Raw genomic sequence first — 12,385 nt, forward strand, 5'->3', positions numbered from 1 at the left:
AAGTAGGCCATTGTAAAAATTGAGAAGGAATAGTAGAGGAAGGAGTAGGAAGGGTGGGAGTGCGGGCAGGAGGGAAGATAGGGTGGGAAGTACCACTATGCTCCTAAATCTGTGTACATGATATACATGATATACATGAAATTTGCATATCTTAAAATTTAGAAAAAAGAAAAAGTGAGTGACAGGTACATGGATGGTCTTTAATAAATATTTTGTTTTGCCTTGTTTAAAAGCTGTTTTAAATCAAAGTAGAATTCTATATGTCTCAGAAAAAAAGTAGTTTGGAAATATTTGCTAATTCTTACACTGTAAACCTTTCTAATTCACTTAACTGATATTTGAAAACTGACTGTCTTAAATCATTCTAACATAGTGTAGTAACTATAAACATACGTTATATATCTTCAGCTCTTAGCAACGTGTTTTGAATACAATATATCATTTAAGCCATCCATAGTATACACTGATAGAAGAATTTTCTTGGGGGCTGCTTATTTATCTTGTTCCCTTTTTTAATTGATTATTTCACACTTTTTAAAAACATTTTGCCATACTCACTTCAAGTGTAGACATTATATACTTACACATATATACTATTTTTTCTTGAACACAGATATATTAATATCAGAGTGAGTGACTCATGACAATGATCCTAACATGGGGAAAGAACAGCATATTGTCATTTATGTGGTATGATTCAGTGAAGAAATATTTATAACTATATACCAAATAATATGATATCTACACAATTTTTGTACTTCGTATGTATATTAACTTCCACAAGCAAGAGAAAAATGTGCTATTTGTCTTTTTGGCTATGACTTATTTAACTCAGCATAATGATCTCCAGTTCCATCATTTCTTAAAGCATTAAGTACAGCACATTATTTCCTTCGGCAGAAGCTGTTGAACTTCTGCCCACATAGTAAAAATTCAAACTTCTGACTCGGTTTGTCATTGAATACCCTCCATGATCAGATCCCTGTTAACAGAAGCAAATTAAACCTTAAAGTTACATGGCAAAGTGTGTGGGTTTTATGTGACATGTAGCTTACATTTGCATGTAAGGACAAGGCACAACCTTGGTTGCAGGACTCTGGAGAAAATGAAGTGTTAACAGGCCATAAGTCACCAGAATGTAAGTCATGGAAAAACATGTCTGAGGTAGGCCAGAACTGGAAGATGAGTTACAATTGATACAAAAGGCAACATGGAAACTGAGAAAACCTAGGAGTTGCTGAAGTAAAAGAATAAAAATCAGTGAGATCCATGGTGTCTATGCGCTGAGTAGATTGCATTCTTCATTGGACGCTTCATTGAAGAGAACTTAAGTGAAAAGCCAAAGTTTGCTCTAAAAACTTCTACAGTTAGGAGACAAGGGACTACTGTGTTAAACAGTTTTTCTATGAAGTTCCATGAGCCTAAAGTGAAGTTTTTCATTTTCATCTGAGTAAATGTGTTGCTTGTAGTTGAAATAAGTCATCTTTTATTTACTTTTATTGTAGTTATGTAATAAAAGGCACAATTCCAATAAACTAATCTCCCTTATTTCTTTCTCTTTCCTCACAACATCATAAATGAGGTTTTAAAGCTAAACCAGGGGCCAGCGCTGTGGCGCAGCAGGGTAAAGCTCTGGCCTGAAGCGCCGGCAGCCCCTATGGGCACCGGTTCTAGTCCCTGCTGCTCCTCTTCTGAGCCAGCTCTCTGCTGTGGCCTGGAAAAGCAGTGGAAAATGGTCCACGTCCTTGGGCCCCGTGCCCATGTGGGAGACCCAGAAGAAGCTCCTGGCTTCAGATCGGCGCAGCTCCGGCCATTGCAGCCATCTGGGGAGTGAACCATCGGATGGAAGACCTCTTTCTCTGCCTCTGCCTCTCTCTATAACACTGTCTTTCAAATAAATAAAATCTTAAAAAAAAAAAAAAGCTAAACCAACACTTTTTTCCTTCCAATGTTTTATTTTATCTTCTCACAAAAGATGTGTCATTTTCATGCACCCGAATGATTTCCAAATTGGTCTTATCACAGTGATTGAAATCTCACTGATGAAGCCAAGGAAAAAATTATTGAGGAGGTTACATTAATACCTTGATTACAATTAGGCATTTGTTTTTCTGAAATTCATACAACTAAGAAGTATCCAAGCCTATCATTTAACTTCAGTGTTACATCTATATTCTTTCTTTCAACCCCCACTGCCACAGTTCCAGCTTAATCAAGGTATGTACAGCAAAGTTTGCCCTTTTCACCTCGTTCTTGGCTCAGGAAAACAGTGAATATAAGAAATTTCATTATACACCAATAGATAAGTATGCAGCACTATATTCCTGCTGGTGGCCTGAATGAAAGATTTGTTCAGGAGTATGATTGCTTTAAACTATTTTGGCAACTGACTGGAGAAGAGAAAGATACATTCATCTTTGTAATCATGTAAATTTCACTGCTACTAGCGTGTGAGCAATTATTGGACAAGTAAAGTAGAATAATTATTGAATATTCATTAATGCATATGGATAAAGAAATGAGCTCCTCCGAACCAGCATTAATTTTCACCTTCTCCTGATCTATAAACTGGGGTAAATGTTTTTCTTTAATTGCATGTAAATCCATCAGTACTCAGATTAAAAGCTTTACACTTGTGATCATCTTGGATTCATATCTGAGGCTTTTGTCATCACCGGAATATGAATGGCAGCATGCGCTACAATGACTGAGTATGGATATCGTGTGTGTGAGTGTGTGTGTGTTGTGTGTGTCTTTAAATAGTGACTGGATCACTCCAAAATGAAGTATTTGTACAAACTCATGCTATGCATTATAGTATACAAAATCTCACATGTAATTCTGGGAATTCACAAGACATCTACACACCTCAGCCACAGAGAAGAACGAGAACAACAAGGAAGGCGAATGACTGAGGGAAAATTTTAGTAAAGAAACAATGGCAATGGCAAACAGCATAGACACTTCAAAAGCCAGAAGAGAGACACAAAGCCTGCCACAGCTGTTTCCCGAGCAACCTGGATTGGGAGATGCCATCTTGCCAGAAGAAGGTAAACAGAAAAAATCACAACCCCTACCACCTCCACAACTTGGCAGCGCTAACTACAGAAGAATTCCACAGCACTCGCATGCCATAAATCCAGTCAGGAAACCTGACTGGTGCCAGACCTCCTGCTTTGTTCAACATAAAACAAGGCCAGCACACTGGAGCAGTGGGTTAAAGCCCTGGCCTGAAGCGCCGGTTCTAATCCCGGCTGCTCCACTTCCCATCCAGCTTCTGCTATGGCCTGGGAAAGCAGCGGAAGATGGCTCACAGTCCTTGGGCCCCTGCATCCATGTGGGAGACCCAGAAGAAGCTCCTGGCTCCTGGCTTTGGATCAGTGCAGCTCTGGCCATGGCAGCCATCTGCAGAGTGAACCAGAAATGGAAGACCTATCTCTTTCTGCCTCTACCTCTCTCTGTAACTCAAATAAAATAAGTCTTAAATAAATAAAATAAATAAATAAAATAAATAAATAAAATAGGTCTTAAAAAAAAGCAAAACCACAACACATTGTTGGCTACTAAATTCTATATGTCTTGGACACCATCAAGCAGCTCGTTGGGACGAAAAACTCCAGAGCCATACTCATGCACTTTCCAGGAAAGAGAGCAGTCCCCCTGTATCCTGCAGCTATAAAATTTCTGAGCAGAAGACCCAGAGCTAGGCCGGCTCATGCTGCTTAACTTGGGGAGGTTGCCCTCAGCATCTTGGGGCTTGACACCAGCAGCAGCCCATAAGCAATTCCACAGGACCATACTTGAGAAAGTCACCCTCTGCAAATCTTAGCACAAGGTGCTGAGTTCCCGTAGCATAAGCCCCAGTACTACACATGCGTCCCCTGTGGGGAAGTTCCCTCTGTGACCTGCAGCTCTGACCCTATTGCTGTTGATACAACAACCCTTAGAGTAGCTCGAACTCGCTTAGAGGATCTAGAGAGCCCTATGTGCCTGACTGCTTCAGTCTGGCAGCTGCCAGTCCACAATCCCCGGCATAACTGCCATTTGCCCTACACCCTCTGGGTAAAGACCCCACTGCCTCCTCCACCTCCACCTCCAGTACTTCCAGGATTTCAACTATGAATACTAAATTCCTCAGAATCACAAGAATCTAACCGCAGGAGCTAGAAAAGAATTTACTTGCATTCGACCACTCAAAATCCACGTATGGCAGTATACAATCCCCACATAACCTGTAATGACACCATAGGAAGGGAACAAGAACCCCTTTACAGGCCTCAGGGCTGTCACCAGGGCTTTCGGTTCTATAAATCACAGCATCAGTTACACCCACCAGCAGGACCTGGTGCAGGCCCCATCCATATCACACAACCCCAGGGCAATGATTATTGGTGTCACAAGCCCCACAATCACTCAGGCTTGCCTGATGGGACAGAGACACAGCACTCTATCCCACAGCACCAGACCATGGTCACAGCTATCACAAACCCCAGTGTGATTGGCACCCAACTCTTTAACCAGTGAAGATACACACCTTTGAAGGACATGTCCACTTCTAAGTCATGCTACTACTTCTGTGAGTGGCAGCCGAGTAGACAACAGTGGCACGCATGGACATTGTTGACATGGATTACTGCTAAGGAAATCACTCAGAGTTTACACTGCGGGGCTCATCTAGAAACAAAGGCAAAGCAAAATTCCAAGTGACACCCTGCATTTCATCTAAGAAAGTTATTTCCAGTTAAACCTGTTCCAGAAGGAAGAAGGGGCTATTACACCAGATGTACATTGACATAGGGACACAGGAAACCTGAAAAAGCAACTTAACATGACCCCTTCGAAAGGATATGAAGCTTCTCCAGAAACAGATCCTGTTTTAAAGAAATCTATAAACTTACAGAAAGACAATGCAAAATAATGTTGCTTATGAAACTCAATGAGATACAAGAGAATACAGACAGAAAACATAAAGAAAATGAGGATAATGCATGATATAAGTGAGAAATTCAACAAATAGAAATCATTAAAAAGAACCAATTGGAAATTCTAGAGTTGAAAATTTCAACCAATGGAAAAAAAATACAGTTGTGAGTTTTAACAACAGAATAGAGCAAGTGGAAGAAAGAATTTCTGATTTTGAGACTTTTGAAATAACCAGTTAGAAACACACACATACAAAAACAGAAAAGAAAAAAAACGAAAAAGAAAGAAGGAGGGGCTATATGTGGGCAGTTGAGTGATGTCCACTGTGCACCACCACACCCTCACGCTGACCTGTGCCAAGTATGTCCAGAGCTGTGATTTCAGCTACTTAGATGGCAGTGACCAGTAGAGGTTTATTGACAAGAAGGAAAGGTTAAGTTGACTTAAGAGTGAACAAGAGAAATTTCCAAAAGAAATATTAAAATCTATGGACGGTAAATGGATAACAGATCAGTTGAGATGGAAAACAATGTGCAAGGTGAGGACTGAACTAGTGAAACGAACAACATGTAACAGAACTGAGGAAATGAAGCAAAATCCTGAAGGGCTTCTTAAATCAGAAGTTTTACAGTTCAGCACAGTGGCCCCAAGAGAAAAAGAAGACTCAGAGGCCCAATCAGAAGCTTGGTGACTAGTAGAGAAAAAGGCCACTGACTTAAGAAGTCATTATGAGCATTTGGCAAATCATCAAGCATCCCATACATTGGAGCTTTCATCTGTCATGTTTCCAATGGAGGATATAAACACGGATATGAGAGTCCCTGCAGATGTGTCCTCCGAGAATGACAGCGCCATGGCCACCAGCACCATGAGCAAGCTCACCGAGGACCACCTACTTCTCAGGCTGCTGGGTCTGCGATGACCGTGTTGGAGATGCCAGCATTAGCATTACAGGGCCTTGGATTTCCCTCCCCAACGACGTGGACAACCCTGTCTGTCTACTACAATTGGGTGGCAGAGAAAAACACACAACACAAGGGGCCATACATGCAGCACAGTCACCCCACTTATACCATCACTGCAGCCTTGTGCTATGACACCCAGCTGGTCAGCATTCTGTCCCACATACTTGATGGGAACCTTCCCAAAAAGCTGTGCAACAATGAACTTTGTGAGGAAAACCTTACCAAACAGAAAGTTACTTGAGCGGTGAAGAAACTGAATACAAATATCCTTTATTTTTTGTTTTTCTCAGCATGTGAATTTAGACCCCTTACACACATTGTACACCCTCAGGGATCTCATGTACTGGGTCAGTTCCAACTCTGAACACCTGGGCAAGTCAGGACCCTTTGAAATGTGAGCTGACTTCAAGGAGTCCACGGAGTTTCTGAATCCCTGAGTTGCTGGAGCATGGAAGGAGAGTGGAGACCAGCACGTAAGTGACAAAGAAACCCACCAGGGCACAGACAAGGAGAAAAGTGCCCAGCCCCCGGGTTTGTGACATCCTTTCCCAGACCATGGAGGTGTCCCAAAGCCAGAGCACCCAGCTGTCCCTGTCCATCATGAGCAGCGGTGAAGGGGGCATGATCACCTCTGAGGCCGCCTCGGGGGCCTCCGGATTCAAGGCTTACACTGACCACTGCTGGAGCGCACGGACCTGATGGCGGATTTGCATCAAGAAGGATCTCCTCGACCACAAGCTAGTGAACCTTGCCAGTGAGTTAAAACAGTACGTGGAACACAAGGAGGTGAACCGGTTGTTCATCGTGTTGAAGCATGGAGACAAGTGGTCATTTGTCAGGTGGCCTTGGGGTAGGGGGGATGATCCTCGTGCTTATGATGATGAATAAAACCGAGGGGTCAAAGGTCCTCCTCCCCAGACCCATGTTGGTAGAAGGAGGAGCTGTTCACGTGGTCGCTTCTGCTGGGGAAGACATTCCCTTGACCTCTCTCAGGTCACAGCCCTTGGACCCAGCATTGGTTGTTTAGACTGTTCCCCAGCTCTTTCAGTTTATAGGCTGGTTGAGCCACAAGCAGACGTGTCTTACTGATTGGGAATTAAAAGATAAAAGCTATTTAGTGTAGGAGAGGTTTTTTTGTTTGTTGTTTGTTTTTGCAGAGAACCAGCAGCCAATTGGAAATATTTGAATTGCTTGTAATTTGGACACCGTTGGTTGTTAAATCAAGGATTTTGGTTTTTGTTCGGGAATGACTTTTTTTTTTTTTTTGACAGGTAGAGTTATAGACAGTGAGAGAGAGAGACAGAGAGAAAGGTCTTCCTTCCGTTGGTTCACTCCCCAAATGGGCGCTACAGATGGCGCTGCACTGATCCGAAGCCAGGAGCCAGGTGCTTCTCCTGGTCTCCCATGCGAGTGCAGGGCCCAAGGACTTGGGCCATCCTCCACTGCACTCCCGGGCCACAGCAGAGAGCTGGCCTGGAAGAGGGGCAACCAGGACAGAATCCGGCGCCCATATGGGATGCTGGCGCCGCAGGCAGAGGACTAACCAAGTGAGCCATGGTGCCGGCCCCATGGAATGACTTTTTTTTAAGGTAGTTTAAAAATCATTTAATTTGTGCTTCTCTTTCATAGCTCATCAGACAATCCTGTTTTTCTATCTCCCACACAGCAAAGAAATTAAGGTCTTTCCTTCTTTATGACTCACATCCATGAGCAGAAGAAACTCTAGCTGTGATAATGTCCCAGAGATGTAGTTACTGAGTCTCTTGTTTTCTGAGGGGAATTTACCTGGCTTAATGAATTCCTGTACTACACCATGTTCATTTTGAAATTGAACGTATTTCTGTGAGCAAAAATAAGTGATTAGGGTCATTCCCTTATGTAAGCTGAATGCCTGCCTGGGCATAGGACGTTCTCAGTGTCTGATTTCTTCCTAAGAGAGTTAGTAGGTGATTACTAATGGCAAGTGTTCACATGCAAAACCAGTCAGCTTATTTGTTTCCTAGAGCTCTGTGTAGCTTCTAGGATACTACCTGTGCTCAGAAATTCTGAGTGGGGCCTTACAACTGACCCTGCTCTATCCTGGAAAAAGCCAGGATCTAAAGAATTTTTCCTCATCAAGACATCATTTTCAGTTAATGTGTCTTGTAATTCTCATATAGTCAAAATCTTACAAGAAAACTATGAGAGAGGAATTATGTACAGATATGTAAGTAGTTTTATATTTTCAATAACTGTAAAAAAAAGTCCTATGTGACAACCACATAAAGAAATCACGTGAAAAAATCCCTAATAGGCATTATTACCTTAGTTTCTTAGTGTGATTAGCATAATAGTAGCTCAGAAAAAATCATCCAGGGGGTTGTCTTGTCCAAGCTTCTTTTCTCGTTGTGATTATTATAGTTCAACCTTTGCCTCCAAATCTGATGTGTTATATAGCTTTTGCTATTGATATATTTAGTGTTTAGTAGAGTTTTGGTAGAATTGCAGAAGAGGGAGTTTATTCCTCTCTAAGAGTCCCCAAATCCCTGGCTCTATGAGTTTTCCACTTAGGGAGGCATAGATTTTCTTCCCCTTGTGAGATGATGATGTCACTGTTTTGAGTGCTTAGCTTCATGGTTGCTGGGCTTGCAGTTTAATATAAAGCTCTAGAGTTCATAGAGAGTGGATATGGTAGACTTGAACCAATGCCAGATGAACTTCAAAACTCTAATTGTCTACTGCTTCAAGCTCTCAGAAGGAAGAGCCTAAGCTCAGAGTTGGCCGACTGGCATTTGGGACTTGAAAGGTTGACTCCAGCTGAGAAATGCACAGTAGTCTTGGTTTTCAGAAGTAAGCCTCAGAGGCAGCCATGAACATGGGATTAAGCTAACGTACCCCGGGCTCACAAACTCTGAGAGTAATTCAGTAAAACTTGTAAGGATGTGAGAAATTTAGGGATTGGTGGGGTATATTATGTTATTGTTAATATCAACTCAAGGGTTTTTACATAGGGTTAAGTGAGCAAATCCTTTAGTGGTTGAGCACTAACATACTGGCTCACACTGCTGAAATATTTTGAATTTCATTATTTTGCACTGGATTCATGCTGTAAATATTCTTAAATACACATTTAAACCACTGTTTTTTCTACTCTTCTGGCTGCTCATTAACATCTTTCATGTAAATGCCAAAAACATATGTAAACAGAAAGAGAGAAAGAGAGAGAGAGAGAGCTTTCATTAATTAGTTCACTCCCCAAATGGGTGCAGTGGCCAGTATAGGGCCAGAAGCCAGGAACCAGGAGCTTCTTCCAGGTCTCTCACATGGGTGGCAGGGACCCAAGCACTTGGGCCATTCTCTGCTGCTTTCTTAAGTGACTTAGCAGGGAGCTGGATCAAAAGTGGAGCAGCCAGGACTAGAACTGATGCCCATATGGATGCTGGCACTGCAGGTAGTAGCTTTATCTACTACACCAGAACACCATCCCACAGACATTTTCTTGTAAAGAAATATAACTAAGAAATGTTTGCAAATCAGTAATATAAGGGGAAGAACACTGTCGCCATTGAGTATTAGAGACAGGATTCACAGATGGACTCATTTAAGTCGGAAAAGAACATTCAATGGCCTGTTGTTAAAAGGACAGCAGCAGCGTCTGAAAATCTCCTGGCTGTGTCATGCTGTGGGATTTCCTTTCACTCTGAGACTTCCAAACAAGTTTAGGTCATACAAATGTTCTCCAAGCTTTTATTGCATTACTGCAATAAAACTTTTAACTGCAAAAAAAAAAAAGAATGAAGAAAACCTATGAGATGTGTTGAACAATATTAAATGAACAAATATTCTTATTATAAGGGTACACAAAAGAGAAGAGAAGTAAAGAGGCATGGGGAATCTACTGAAAGAAATTTTAGTTGAAACTTGCCAAGTCTTGAAAGAGATAAGGACATTCAAATATAGGGAGCTCGAAAGAACTCAATATGCACCTGAATGACCAATGGATCATTGAAGAAACTGAAAGGGAAATCAACAAGTTTTTGAAACAAATAAAAATGAAAACAGAATATATCAAAATCTGAGATAAGATAAAAACAGTATTAAGAGGGAAGTGTATAGAAATAAGTGCTTATTTTTCTTAAAAAAAGGAAAGATATCAAGCAATCTAAAGATGCATCTCAACGAACTAAAAAAACAAAACAAAACAAAAACAAAAACAAAAACAAAAAAGCAAACCCAGAATTAGCAGGAGGGAAGAAATAGTAAGAATCAGACCAGAAATAAATGAAATAGAAACTAAAAACTTCACAAAGCAAAATTCAACAAAAGGAAAAGCTTTTTTTTTAAAGATTTTTTTATTTGTTTATTTGAAAGGTATAATTACAGACAGAGAGAAAGAGAAACAAAGATCTTCCATCCATTGGTTTCACTCCCCAAATGGCCCCCAATGGCCAGAGCTGAGCCAATCTGAAGCTAGGAGCCAGAAGCTTCCTCAGGATCTCAAGTGGATGCAGAGATCCAAGCACTTAGGTCATCTTCCATTGCTTTCCCAGGCCACAAGCAGAGAACTTGATCTGAAGAAGAGGAACCGGGACGCAAATCAGAGCCCATATGGGGTGCTAGTGCCACAGGCTGTTTAGCCTCCATACTACAGCACTGGCCCCCAAAAAACTGGTTTCCAAAAAAGGTGAACAAAACAGATAAGTCTTTAATAAAACTAAAAAAGAAAGCACGAAAAAAAATTAGATGAAAAAGGAAACATTACAACTATATCACAGATATATAAGGATCAAAAAATCTATGAACAATTATATGCAAATAAAATTGGGAAACCCCAAAGAAATGAATGAATTCCTAGATATATACAACTTACCAAGAATAAATAAGGAAGATATAGAAAATGTAAACAGACTCCTAACAAATAAAAAGATTGAATAAATGATTAAAAGTCTCCATAAAAAAATCTGGGACACATTTATATGAATATTAATTTTTAAAGACTTATTTATTTGTTTGAAAGTCAGAGTTAAATAGAGAGAAAGACAAAGAGAAAGAGAGAAATTATATTCCAACTGCTGATTCATGCACCAAATGGCCAGAACTACCCAGGCCATATCAGACTGAAGCCTGGAGCTTGGAACTCCATCTGGGTCTTGCACATCTTCCACTACTTTCCCAGGAGCATTAGCAGGGAGTGGGATCAGAGGTGCAGCAGCCAGGACTTGCACTGCTGCCCATATGGACTGCAAGCATTACAGGCAGTGGCTTAACCCACTGCACCACAACAGCAACCCCACATGTTCATTTAAAGAGCAACTAACTCTAACACTTTTCAAACTATTCCAAAATATTGTACAGAATGAAACTCACACTTTTTATGAGGTCACCATCACGGATACCAAAACCAAACACATAACAGAAAAAGAAAATTGAAAACTAATATCATGATGAACACAGATAAAAAATTCTCAACAAATATTAGCATCAAAAACATCATACATCACATCAAGGAGGTTTTATACCAGGGATGCAAGGGTGGTTCAGTATTGCAAATCAAAAAATGTCATAAATCACACTAACAGAATGAAGAACACAGATGGTATCTGGTAAGATCAACATTCCTTCATTAAAAAAAAAAAAAAACAACTCTCAATAAAATTGGTGATAAAAGTAACATGCCTCAGGCCGGCACTGCAGCTCACTTGGCTAATCCTCTGCCTGCGGTGCTGGCACCCCGGGTTCTAGTCCCGGTTCGGGCGCCAGATTCTGTCCCGGTTGCTCCTCTTCCAGTCCAGCTCTCTGCTGTGGCCCGAGAAGGCAGTGGAGGATAGCCCAAGTCCTTGGGCCCTGCACTGGCATGGGAGACCAGGAGGAAGCACCTGGCTCCTGGCTTCAGATTGGCGCAGCATGCCAGCCGCAACGCGATGGCCATAGCGACCACTTGGGGGGTGAACCAATGGAAAAAGGAAGACCTTTCTCTCTGTCTCTCTCTCACTGTCTAACTCTGCCTGTCAAAAAAAAAAAAAACCTGATATACAAATTCAGTAAACTGAATTAAGAAATTCTATTCACAATAGCCACAAAAATTAAAATATTTAGGAATAAATTTAACCAAAGAAGTGAAAGATATCTACAATGAAAATTATAAAATATTGATGAAAGAACTAATTAAGTATATTAATTAATCCAAAAAATATGGAGATGTTCCTTGTTCATAGATTGAAAGAATCGCCATTAAATGTCTACAGCTCCTAAAGACATCTACAGATTCAATACAGTTATTATCAAAATATCAATGACATTCTTTACAGAATTCGAAAATAAGCAATTCTAAAATTCATAAGGAACCACAAAAGAACCAGAATAGCCAAAACAATCCTGAGCAGCAACAACAACAAAAAAATTAAGCTAGAAGCATTGCCACCGCTGATTTCAAGCCATATTACAAAGCTATACTAATTAGAACGAGTACGGTAATGCCATGAAAAACCACATATGGGTCAAAGGAAGAAAACAGAGGG

At 40.9% G+C, this 12,385-nt stretch overlaps 1 pseudogene; it reads left to right on the plus strand.

Moving 5' to 3' along the window:
- The first annotated feature begins 5,222 nt into the window (after positions 1-5,222).
- Positions 5,223-6,587, plus strand: LOC100359169 (beclin 1-associated autophagy-related key regulator pseudogene; annotated as a pseudogene).
- The last annotated feature ends 5,798 nt before the right edge of the window (positions 6,588-12,385 follow it).

This window comes from Oryctolagus cuniculus, chromosome X (genome assembly GCF_964237555.1).
Source record: "Oryctolagus cuniculus chromosome X, mOryCun1.1, whole genome shotgun sequence".
Classification (NCBI taxonomy): Eukaryota; Metazoa; Chordata; class Mammalia; order Lagomorpha; family Leporidae; genus Oryctolagus; species Oryctolagus cuniculus.